The sequence below is a fragment of the Dromiciops gliroides genome, chromosome 2, assembly GCF_019393635.1.
Source record: "Dromiciops gliroides isolate mDroGli1 chromosome 2, mDroGli1.pri, whole genome shotgun sequence".
Lineage (NCBI taxonomy): Eukaryota > Metazoa > Chordata > Mammalia > Microbiotheria > Microbiotheriidae > Dromiciops > Dromiciops gliroides.
In genome coordinates this window covers 660,762,942-660,775,227 of record NC_057862.1, presented here as the reverse complement: position 1 = coordinate 660,775,227, position 12,286 = coordinate 660,762,942, and positions in this window count along the sequence as shown.

The window sequence follows — 12,286 nt, the reverse complement described above, 5'->3', positions numbered from 1 at the left end:
GGTGATGATGAAGGCAAGGATGAAGGTTGACTTTGATTCTCCCATTTCTCCCTCCCCTCCAAATGACTGCATGGCATGATCTAGGTAAGGGCATGTGGGTGGGAGCGTGGGTGAAGGTCTACTCTGAGGGCACTCGTAGTAGGGAGGATTTTAACCGTGGGTCTGTGTGATCTGAGCCTGGGGGTGTGGGGAGAATACAAATGAAGGGATTGGGGGAGGTTCAGAGATTTGTAAGCCTCCCTCAGAGCCATAACTGAGCATGGGCAAATGAGGGTTTGGCCCAAGGCGCCAACATATAGGGGCAAAGGTGACTCCTTCCCTTGGTGACCACTGTCACTGGCCGGCATCCTAACCCTTAGGGCTCCATCTCTATGACACATCCAACCAGGGACTTGCTTTTCCCCCAACCCCCAAAAGGGCAAGGGCTCTCTTAGGCAGTGATTCTCCCCATGTAACTGTTCCTGAAGTTGGATGGTCTCCCCTCAGGGAAGAAAATGCCCAGTTGTGGCTCTGGACTCAGTCATCTTTCCATAACAAAAATTTACATTTCCTTATTCAAATTTAAAATTATTTTAGGAAAAAATGGAGTTTAGCAAAACGAATGGACATATCCACTAAGTCTGGTGGTATATGCAATTTTCCATCTCTGCAAAATAGAGGAGGAGATGCATTTACTCAGGAATGCATCCAGCCCAAGCCCGGCCATTACAATACCGTAACAAACACTCCTATTTTTGCAGTACTTTGAAGTTTAAAAACCACTCTCCTCTCAGCCATCCTGTGATGGACAATAAGGACTTGAAAGTATTATCACCTTGGATTAACAGATAAGGAAATAGCCTTAGGAAATGTAAGTGACTGTCTAAGGTCACATTGCTAGCTAGTTACTGTCAGATACAAGATTCAAACCCAGACCTCCTGATGGTTAAGATCAGAGCCTCCCCTCCCCAGACATGTCCAATGCATCTATTTCACACTCATCTATGAGGCTGCACAGACAGACCTGGCTGCTATCTTCAAGGCATTTATAATATAAGACAGACGAACCCTCTGGTGTAACAAGGGAAATATAGACAACAGGAAATTAATTAAATCGGAAAATTAAATAGAGGCTGGAAAACTACTTCTAGGAGGATACAAAATGTGAGAGAAGACCCCATATGAAAAGGGGGGAGATGGGCATCATTACCCCCTATTCCTCCCCTTTCCAAATTGCCTAGAATAATGGAACCACAGATTTAGAGGTGAAAGGGAACTGATTCAAAGATTGCCCTAGTCCATACAATGCCCTCATTTTACAGGTAAGGGAACTGAGGAAGACTAGTTAAGTGATTTATCCAAGGTCTCACAAAGAATAGGTGGCTGAGCAAGCATCTGAACCCATGCCCTTTGATGCCAAATGTAGCTCAATTTCCTTTGCCTACCCACCAATGCCATCTCGATCCTGGACAAGCACCAAGGAGCCCCTTGAGCCCGATGCAATGGTCAGGACACTGGGTACTTTCTTGAAGGGGACTTGTACCCTTTCTGTGCCTCCTAATTCCACCCTAGAATGGAATTCCATCCTTGATAAAAGGCAAGAAAACCAGTTTCTTTGGCTTGTGACTCTTCTATGACCCAATAAGCCTCGCAAAGCTTCATGACTTTATAGCATGTCCCAAAAGTCCTAGTGCAACGTTCTTCTCCTTGAAGAATTCCAGTCATGGGGAGCTCACCATCTCCTGAGACAACAGATGTTATTTTTGGATCCCTCTAATTATTGGGAAGCTTTCCTGGCCTGACACTTCCTAGCCATGTGACTCTAGGGCACATTGGCCTCAGTTTCCTCATTTAGAAAATGGGCAGGGGCAGCTAGGTGATGCAGTGGATAAAGCACTGACCCTGAATTCAGGAGGACCTGAGTTCAAATCCAGCCTCAGATGTTTGACACTAGCTGTGTGACCCTGGGCAAATCACTTAACCCTCATTGTCCCCCAAAACCAAAACAAGCAAACAAACAAACAAAAGAAAATTGGCATAATAACAATTTCCTCTTAGGATTGTTTTGAGGTTAAACGAGACAATATTTCCAAAGCTCTTTGTAAACCTTAAAGTGTTATATTCATTGATGATGATGATGATGTCAAATGAGGATCAAATAAGGCAATATTTATAAAACATAGCACAGGGGCGGCTGGGTGGTGCAGTGGATAGAGCACCGACCTTGGATTCAGGAGGACCTGAGTTCAAATCCAGCCTCAGACATTTGACACTTACTAGCTGTGTGACCCTGGGCAAGTCACTTAACCCCCATATCCCCGAAAAAACAACAAAAAACAAACAAAAAAACCCATAGCACAGATGCTTGGCACATAGAGCTATATAAATGTTAGTTATGGTTGTTATTATTATCATTATATTAAGTAAAAATATTTTCATTTTCTGCTTACTGCTCCCAGTTCTTCCCTTTCTTTGTATCTCCAGTACTTTTATATAATGTACATTATAAGTACATTGCTTTGCATCCAATGGGTGCTGGATAAATACTCGTTAAGGCCAAGAAGAACATGACTAATGCCTCATCCTCCTAAGAGCCCTTAAATACTTGAGGTTTGGATCCTGTCCTCCCCAAGGCTTCTTTTTTATTTATTTTATTTCATTTTTATTTTTTGAAAATAGGCTTTATTTTTATTCAGGCACAAACAGATATAGGCTTTTTTTGGGGGGAGCGGGACAATGAGGGTTAAGTGACTTGTCCACGGTCACACAGCCATTAAGTGTCAAGGGTCTGAGGTTGGATTTGAACTCAGGTCCTCCTGAAGCCAGGGCCAGTGCTTTATCCACTGTGCCACCTAGCTGCCCCAGCCAAGGCTTCTTTTCTCTGGGCTCCATATCCTCTATTTAGGGCAGAACTTTGAGCTCCTCCACCCTCCTGGTCACTCTGCTCAAAAGGTGCTCAGCTTGTTAATGGCCATCTTGAAAGGTCTTGACTCCAACTGGATGAAACACTCTATTTGTGTTCTTACTGGGGAAGCTTGAGGGAGGACACCAAGCTTATCATGTCAGCTCTCTTGGTTACTATATCATACTGCTGGCTTCAATGATTTCATTGTGACTCCTCTATGGGGAAACATCTTCCAATACGGGTTAGCATGAACTCTGTAACTTATAGTCTTAGAGAATATCCTAAAGCATTAAGATGTAAAATGACTCATCCAGGGTCATACAGTTAGCACATGTCCTGACTCTGTTGAGCTTTGTGTACATTAAAATTTCCAGGCCTCCAAAACACTATGGATACTCTTTGACCTAATAATACCACTACTGGGTCGCTATCCAAAAAGAGATGAAAAAAAAAAAAACCCAAACGTTAAAGGACCTATATGTACAAAAATATTTATGGTAGCCCTTTTCTGGTACAAAGAATTTGAAATTGAGGAGATGCCCATCAACTGGGGAATGGCTGAACAAATTGTGGGATGAGATTATATGGGAACACTATTATGCTATAAGAAATGATGAGCAGGATGCTCTCAGAAAAACCTGGAAAGACTTACAGGAGCTGATGCCAAGTGAGATGTACTATATACAAAGTAACAGCAATATTGTAAGATGATCAGGGGTAAATAAGTTAGCTGTTCTCAGCAACACAGTGATCCAAGACAACTCTGAAGGACTTATGAAAAATGTGATCCATTTCTAGAGAAAGAACTGATGGTGTCTGAATACAGTTTGAAGCATATTTTTTATTTTCTTTTTCTTAAGTTTTTTTTTCTTTCACAACCTGACTAATATGGAAATATTTTGCATGACTACACAGGTATAATTTATATTGAATTTACTTGAGTTCTTAAAGGGGGTGGGGAGGGAGGAAGAGAATTTGGACCACTATGTTTCAAAAATAGACATTAAAAATTGTTTTTACATGTAATTGGGGAAAAAATAAATTTCCAGGCCTCTTTCATATCAACTGCTATCTTGTGGTACCCTTCCACATTTTAAAATAATAACTAACAATATCTAGTATATATAGAGCACTTTAAGATTTACAGAACACTTCACAGCTATCATCTCATTTGATCCTCATAACTCCTGAAGGTAGATACTACTTTTATCCCTATTTTACCAAGGCTGAATGAAGTTGAGTGACTTTACCTGTAGCTAGTAAGTGGCTAGTAAGTTTGAATATATGATTTTTTTCTACTTTATTTTTTTAATTACCATAAAAGTATTTTTTAATTATTTTCTGGTTACATGTAAAGATAGTTTTCAACATTTGTTTTCATAAGATTATTATTTCCAAATTTTTTCCCACCCTCTGTTCCCTCTCCCCTCCCCAAGACAGAAAGCAATCTGATATAGGTTATATATGTACCATCACATTAAACATTTCTGCATTAGCCATTTTGTAAAAGAAGAATCAGAACAAAAGGGAAAAGCCTCAAAAAGACCCCAAACAAACCCAAAAAACAAAAGTAGAAACAGTCTGGTTCCATCTGCATTCAGAATCCACAGTTCTTTCTTCTGGATGTGTAGAACATTTTCCATCATGAGTTCTTTGGAACTGTCTTGGATCATTGTATTGCTGAGAAGAGCTAAATCTATCACAGTTGATCATCACACAATGTTACTGTTACTGTGTACAATGTTCTCCTGGTTTGAACAGATGATTTTAAAATCTAATTGAAAGACTTCATGCTTACCCTGAATGCATTTCTTCTTTGATCTAGTGCATCATTCTAACCTGTCAGAATCTTGTCCTTCAACACGCCAGCTATTCCCCCCCACCCCCGCCCGTGTTCACAAAATTGATAAGCATGACATCTACGCCTTTATCAAAATCACTGATAAACATGTTGACTAGAGCTTGGCCAAATAGCCCTGTGGCACTCTACTAGAGAATCCTCCTGAGGCTGACACCAATCCATTAATCACCTAGTTCCAAATCTACCTGGCAATTCTATCCTACCCAAGTCCTTCCATACTGTCCATGAGTATCCTGTGAGAGCTTGTCAAATGCCTTGTTAAAATCCAGAAATACTATGCCTATGGCTTTCCCCTAATCCCCTAATCAATATCCTATTTTAAAAAAGGAAATGAAATTAATCTAGAATGATTTATCCTTGATGACCCCATGTGGGCTCACAGTGAACAATGTTTCCCTCTTTGGTGTGCACACACCACCTTGAACTGACTTCCTTTATAGACTTTTCTGCTAATGGGAGTCTACCAACCTTGACCCCTGTGAATTCATTCTTCTCAAATTTGGGGTGTTCATCCCATTTTGCTTTCTTTTCTCATCCTTATTGATCAAGAAATCCAAGACAGCATGGGTCATTTCCTCCAAGGTTCTAGCCACTTATTTAAATTCATTTTTACTTATTTCAATAGTCCTTTCCTCCTTATTGTTAAGAATTAAAACCAGAATCGTAGTTCTCTGGGCTATTTCCTCTACCAAGAATGAACTTATTATTAAAGCAAGTCAAATATTTTTTTTCAGCTGCTCTGCTTTTAAGAGAGAAAATTTCAGCACATGTGGATAGTAGTAGTCCCTTGCCACTTTTATATCATTCTTCCTTGACAGTTTTATGATCCACTTTCAGGGTTCATCATCCATTTCCTCCTTCTGGCTCGGTGGTCTGGAATATACTCCTACCATAATACCATTTCAGTTTCTCCCTCCATTGATTCTCTTCCAAATGCTTGGTGCCAAATGTTCCCCCTTTCAGTTCATAGGTTTCCTCACAGTAGTATAACTTAATAAATAATGCCATTCTACCATCTCATTTATCTAATAGGCTTCATTCTAATAAGATATCCTCCTCAAACAGCATAACCCAGTCTTGAATCCCATTCTATTGCATCTTAGAACTAAGAGCAATGGATGGAAATCACATAAAGGCAAATTTAATTGTGATTTATGGAAAAGCTTCCTTTTGATTGAAGCTGTCCAGCAGTGGAATAGGTGGCCTGGGGAGGAATCTATCAGTCAATAAATCAATCAGTAAATATTTATTAAGTACCTGAAAGTCATTGAACTTAGAGTAAAGGACAATTTTAGGTACAGGTTGGGTTCGGTGGGATCCAATATTCCTCCCATCTTTTAGATCCTTGGGTATAGTGATGTTTTTGAGGTCCACTTCTGAGGCCATAAATAGACCATACCTCTCTTCTTGTCTCCCATGGACCTTGTGACTGCTTATATCCTATCTGCTCATATCCTACCTGTTATTTTTTGTTGTTGAGAAGGAACATCCCATTGTGGGAATGACACTGGTCTTGGAGTCAGGAAAACTTCAGTTCAGACTCTGGCTCAGACATCTTCTGGATATTCGATCCCTAGTGTTCTACTTAACTTTTCTGGTCTGAGGGAAACCATGGCCCTCCAAAGTGGCAGGATTCCCATGTCTCTCTCTTCTGCTAAAGCCTGACCTTCTTCAGTAACACTGCTTGGGAGTTCTGAAGCATCCTTCATGGTTCCTGCTCCTTTGTGCTTTGGAACAATACGGTCTTCTTCTGGTAAATGAGAGCCTTCAACATTCTTTGCAGCTTTATATCTATATATTTATATCTATAATTCTATTTTATATCTTACCTTAGCTCATGGATATGGGTAGTTTGCTATCTCTACCTTTATTTTCCATTTTAATGCTTTTTTTTTTTTTTTTTTTTTTTAGGCAATGGGGGTTAAGTGACTTGCCCAGGGTCACACAGCTAGTAAGTGTCAAGTGTCTGAGGCCGGATTTGAACTCAGGTACTCCTGAATCCAGGGCCGGTGCTTTAACCACTGCGCCATCTAGCTGCCCCCATTTTAATGCTTTCTTGATCAGATCAATGTATCTCCAAATGAATATAGGCTTCCTAACTAGGTGGTGCATGAGAGGGTAGCTAAGTGGAGCAGTGGATAGAGTGCCAGGCTTGGAGAAAAGAAGAACTGAGTTCAAGTTCAGCCTCAGGTACTTACTAGCTGTGTGACTCTGGGCAAGTTACTTCACTCTGTTTGCCTCAGTTTCCTCATCTGTAAATCATGAACCAGAGAAGGAAACGGGAAACCACTCCAGTATCTTTGCCAAGAAAACCTTAAATGGGGTCACAAAGAGTCAGATATGACTGAAAATGACTGAACAACACCAAATGTAAGATTATAATGGATTATAATGTAATGTAAAATGGATTATAATGGAGAGAGTATAGTTTATATTTTTAGTCTTAAGGGTATAAACCAGGGCAGGGACAGTCGGAATAGGACATGCCAGAGAGATGAGAGAGAGATCAACCAAAATAGATTAAACTTAGTGATTGATGGGATGTAGGAGCAGAGGGATAGTAAAATCAAAGATGACTTAGAGGTTTTGGTCCCAGGGGACCAAAGTAAAGTGAACCTGTTTGGGGAACCAGATTATGACAGGTTTTGACAGGTTGTGATTATGTTGACATTAAAAATGCTTATGGGGGCAGCTAGGTGGTGCAGTGGATAGAGCACCGGCCCTGGAATCAGGAGTACCTGAGTTCAAATCCAGCCTCAGACACTTAACACTCACTAGCTGTGTGACCCTGGGCAAGTCACTTAACCCCAATTGCCTCACTAAAAAAAAAAAATGCTTATGAAAGTATCTGAGGAGATACGTAATGGTCACTAAGAAGAAATCAGGGCTAGAGATTCAGATTTTTGAGATAATTCTTTATAAAATGTCATTGAAGCCAACTGAGATTTATGAGAGAAGGGTATCATCAGGGTACTGTAGGCAAAGCCAGTAATGTTCAGAAGAGTTGTTGCTAACCTTGGGATCCAAAGTCATTCTTGCCCAGCCCTTTGGCATCTTCTTTGCCTAAGACCTCAAGCATCTTACAGCACAGCCCAATGCATGTGACATTCCAAGGGATGAACCCAAGAGATAGACACAACATAGGCAAATACAGATATAAGAAAAACTACCCAGGTAACCAGATAATCTAGAATTGTACCACGCCTTCCACCAAGAGGTCAAACATACCTCTTCCTTTTTAAAACATATAGTTCAACTCCTTCAGCATGATGAGTCAGCCCAAAAGTCCAGGGGCCCAGGTTTACCATTTTTATCTGTTGCCTCCAGACAGCCTCAGAGTAGAAGGGCCACTTGCTCTCATTAAGGATTTGGGAAACAGTTGTGCCCTTCTTACCCCTCATCAATTTCTTTTTGGAGCCTGGGTCTCTGTATCTCATCTGGGCTGATAGTGAAATGGCCACTCATGACCCTATCCCTCTGCTGATTGCTGTGGAAGATTACACTTGCTCTCTTTTTGACTTGGACTGTCTCATCTCTCCTCAGGTATTCTGCTTTGGAGTCAAAAGTCTTGGGTTCAAATGCTGGCTTGACCATCACTTATTAACTGGGTAACCTTGGGCAGTCACATGTGTCTGGGCCTGAGTTTTCTCATTTATAAGATGAGAAATGGATGACCTCACTCTTTGATACTATGAGAGGAGAAAAGAGAAGGGATCTTGGAAGTCTTTTTTTTTTTTAAATAAAGAGGTGAAGCCAAAGAGGAGTGGATCATGAGTTTAAAGGGAATGGAGGTAGTTTATAGTAGCTGTGTAGAGTCTCTGTAGAGAAATATTCAGGGTGAATGGGGACAACAATGGCAAATGAGGGGGCAGCTAGGTGGCGCAGTGGATAGAGCACCGGCCCTGGAGTCAGGAGTACCTGAGTTCAAATCTGGCTTCAGACACTTAACACTTACTAACTGTGTGACCCTGGGCAAGTCACTTAACCCCACTTGCCTCACTAAAAAAAAAAAAAAAACAGTGGCAAATGAACCCACTGGCATTTAAGGTAAGTCATAAGGGGGAAGATGAGCAAGCTGACATGAGTGTTTTGTTCAGCCTTGATCAGCCCTGAATTGAATTCAAGGGAGATGAGGGGTTTTTTTTTTTAATTTTAAAATTTTTTTTATTTTTTGGTGAGGCAATTGGGGTTAAGTGACTTGCCCAGGGTCACATAGCTAGTAAGTGTCAAATGTCTGAGGCCGGATTTGAACTCAGGTGCTCCTGAATTCAGGGCTGGTACTCTATCCACTGCACCACCTAGCTGCCCCGGGGAGATGAGTTTTTGTCCATGTCCAGGTCAGCAGGGCCCAGCTATGGTGCCAGGAGCCATGTGGGGAGAGGGTGTTGGCAAAGGGAGAGGAGTTCAGCAACAGCCCAGCTGCTCTGAGGTGGGGACCTGTTAAAAAGTAGGGAAAAGGGGCAGCTAGGTGGCGCAGTGGATAGAGCACTGCCCCTGGAATCAGGAGTACCTGAGTTCAAATCCGGCCTCAGACACTTAACAGTTACTAGTTGTGTGACCTTGGGTAAGTCACTTAACCCCAATTGCCTCACTAAAAAAAAAAAAAAGTAGGGAAAAGGGGGGCAGCTAGGTGGAGCAGTGGATAGAGCACCGGCCCTGGATTCAGGAGGACCTGAGTTCAAATCCAGCCTCAGACACTTGACACTTACTAGCTGTGTGACCCTGGGCAAGTCACTTAACCCCCATTGCCCCCCCCACACAAAAAAGGTAGGGAAAAGGTCATGGAGGATGGTCTGGGTTCTGATGTTTTCCTCTTTCTTGATGTAGGGGTCTCCCTGTTGCCTTCCCCTCCCCCTGGGGCTTCTGCAGGAGATGAATAAGATACTAGAGAGTCCAGGGAGGAGGCAGCCTCTCATGCAAGACCACTGGGTTTTCAATGTCACGCTCACAGACATTCCCAGATTCTAGGCCCACATGAAGAAAATTCCCGCAGTCTGCCATGTGAAGCCAAGAGCCAAGCCATCCAGAAATCACTGCACTTTAGCAACAGTTATGGAAGGGGTGTGCTGCAAGGTGCTGACTATAGGGAGGAAATGACGCTCAGCCCCACTGTCCTCTGGCCACTAGAATTCTTGTCTTGATGGGCTTGGCCATGCCTGGGGGGAAGGAAAAGAAGGGGAAGGGAGGACAAGAGGGGCCTTTCCTGGTCCCCATCCCTCCCACCTATTGCTAGTGCTTTCTTGCTGAGATTTTCTCCCATTTACCTTGTATCTATTTTATATTTATTTGCCTTATTTACATGTTGTCTCCTCCATTAGAACAAGAGCTCTTCAAGGGCAGGGACTGTTTTTTGCCTTTCTTTGTATCCATAGCAATTATACAGTGCCTGTATAAATTAGCTTAGCACAGTGCTTGGCAGTGGGTGCTGCTATGCACTTGGCACATAGTGAGTGTTGCCATGTGCCAGGCACATGCTCAGTGCTTTACAAATATTATCTCACGAGGCTCTTTGATTAGCTAGAGTCATTCAACAAGTCTTGTCAGGGTCATCCTCTTTCTTTTTTGTAAGAGCTCCATTCTCTGGAGAGGTATGATGAGGGTAGGGCCTCCTTTGTTGTCTCATCATTCCAGGGTTTCAAAGCCAGCGCAGCACTGATGACCTGAGGAACAAGGAGCCACTTCTGAGAGTGGCCTTTGGGAACTTAGCCTGGTGATAACTGAGACACAGGTTCATCTGGCATTCATGGCGCATGTGGATATGAACTCTGAGGGATCAGTGCTACGGAGAAACTGAGCTGTTTTGAGTCCAATGCCTCCACCCGACTAGAGACTGAGGTAGTATTGGTAAAGGGAGTTATGATCCTGTGGTGTTGGGGGAAAAATTTGTATGTTTGCCTTTGATATTTGAAGAAAATAACCCTTTGCGAAAAACAACAACAACAACAACAACAACCCCCCCAAAAAAATATTATTTGATTTTTGACAACAACCTCAGGAGATTGGTGTTATTTATTATCCCCATTTTACAGTTGAGGAAACTGAGGCTGACTTGTCCAGGGTCATACAGCTAGGAAGTGACTGAGTGTTTGAAGTCAGGTCTTCCTGAGCCCAGTCCAAGAGCTCTAACCACTGAGCCATTACTAGTATACAGACTCATGGTCACAAGATGAGAGGTCATAGAACATTAGATCGAATGCCTCCAATAGTTACCTTCCCTCTGCCCTCTCCATACCCTTTTTGGTTCCCTTTTGCCCAACGTCTTGCCCCATTAGATTGTAAGCTCCTTGAAGGCAGGGGCTATCTTTGTTTTTATTTATATTTGTATCCTTAGAGCTCAGTTCATCCAGCACATAATAGTAGGCACTTAATATATATTTATTGACTCTTCACTTGGAGGTCATCTAGCCCAAGATCCTCATTTTACAGAGGCATTGGGAGGATGTGTCTCACAGGTAGTAAGGGTCTGAGGTAGAATTTGAACCCAGATCCTTTCATTCCAGAGTCTGTTCTGTTCTGTTTCTGAGCCTGTTCCTAAAGTCTTTTCATTGTGGTAGGTACTGCCCAGTCACATGCTCCTCTAGCAAAGCCTTTGAGCCCTCAGGGCTACTGCCTCACTATGAAAGGGAACTTTAGGAGATAGATGTTCCTAATTACTTAAGGTAGAGATATGGAAAAAGTGTGGTTGTGGTGGTGGGTGGGGGGTCGTTGTGGTGGTGGTGGTTGAGATTTCACCTGTGTCCAACTCTTCATGACCCCATTTGGGGTTTTCTTGGCCATGATACTGGAGTAGTTTGCCATGTCCTTCAGCTCATTTTATAGATGAAGAAACTGAGGCAAAGAGTGTTAAGTCTGAGGCCATATTTGAACTCAGGTCCCGCTGACTCCAGACCCAGCGCTCTATCCACTGTACCACCTAGCTGGAGGAGGATTGGACTCTTATTAGTATAGGGAACTCCAGGTAAGGAAACCTTCTAATGTAGGTTGGTACCTTCTCTGCCACTTATAGCCTCAGTGAGGGGTCTAAAGCACTCAGAAGCGGGGTGACCTGCCCAGGGTTACATGGCCAGTAGGGGTCAGAGGCAGGACCTGAGTGCCTCTATTTGTTGCCCTTAGGCTGTCTCCCAATTACTGAACATATTAACCCAAATGTGTTGACTGATAACCCAGCAGAAACTCCATCCCCTGCCCTGGCTCTCTGGGGGGAGTTGGGGCGGCTTCTTCGAATTGCCTCTTCCTCTGGGGAATGACCTCACAGCACTAATTCCTTGCCTCAGACAGATTTCCCCTAATGAAGTTCCCAAATCTGGAGAATGAGGGTCAAATGTGCTCCTGAGGCCAGGGGCAAGAGCTTGGGAGTGAAATTGAGGAAGGTAATGGGCATTTGGAGGGGAGAGGTGTCACATTATGATGTGCTGCCTTCACTTCATGGGCTTACCTTTTGACTGGATCCACCCTCCTTAAAAAGGGTCTCTGATCAATGTGCCCATCTGTCCTGCTTCTTCTGGGACTGCCATATATCCACTCTACAGATGAGAAAACTG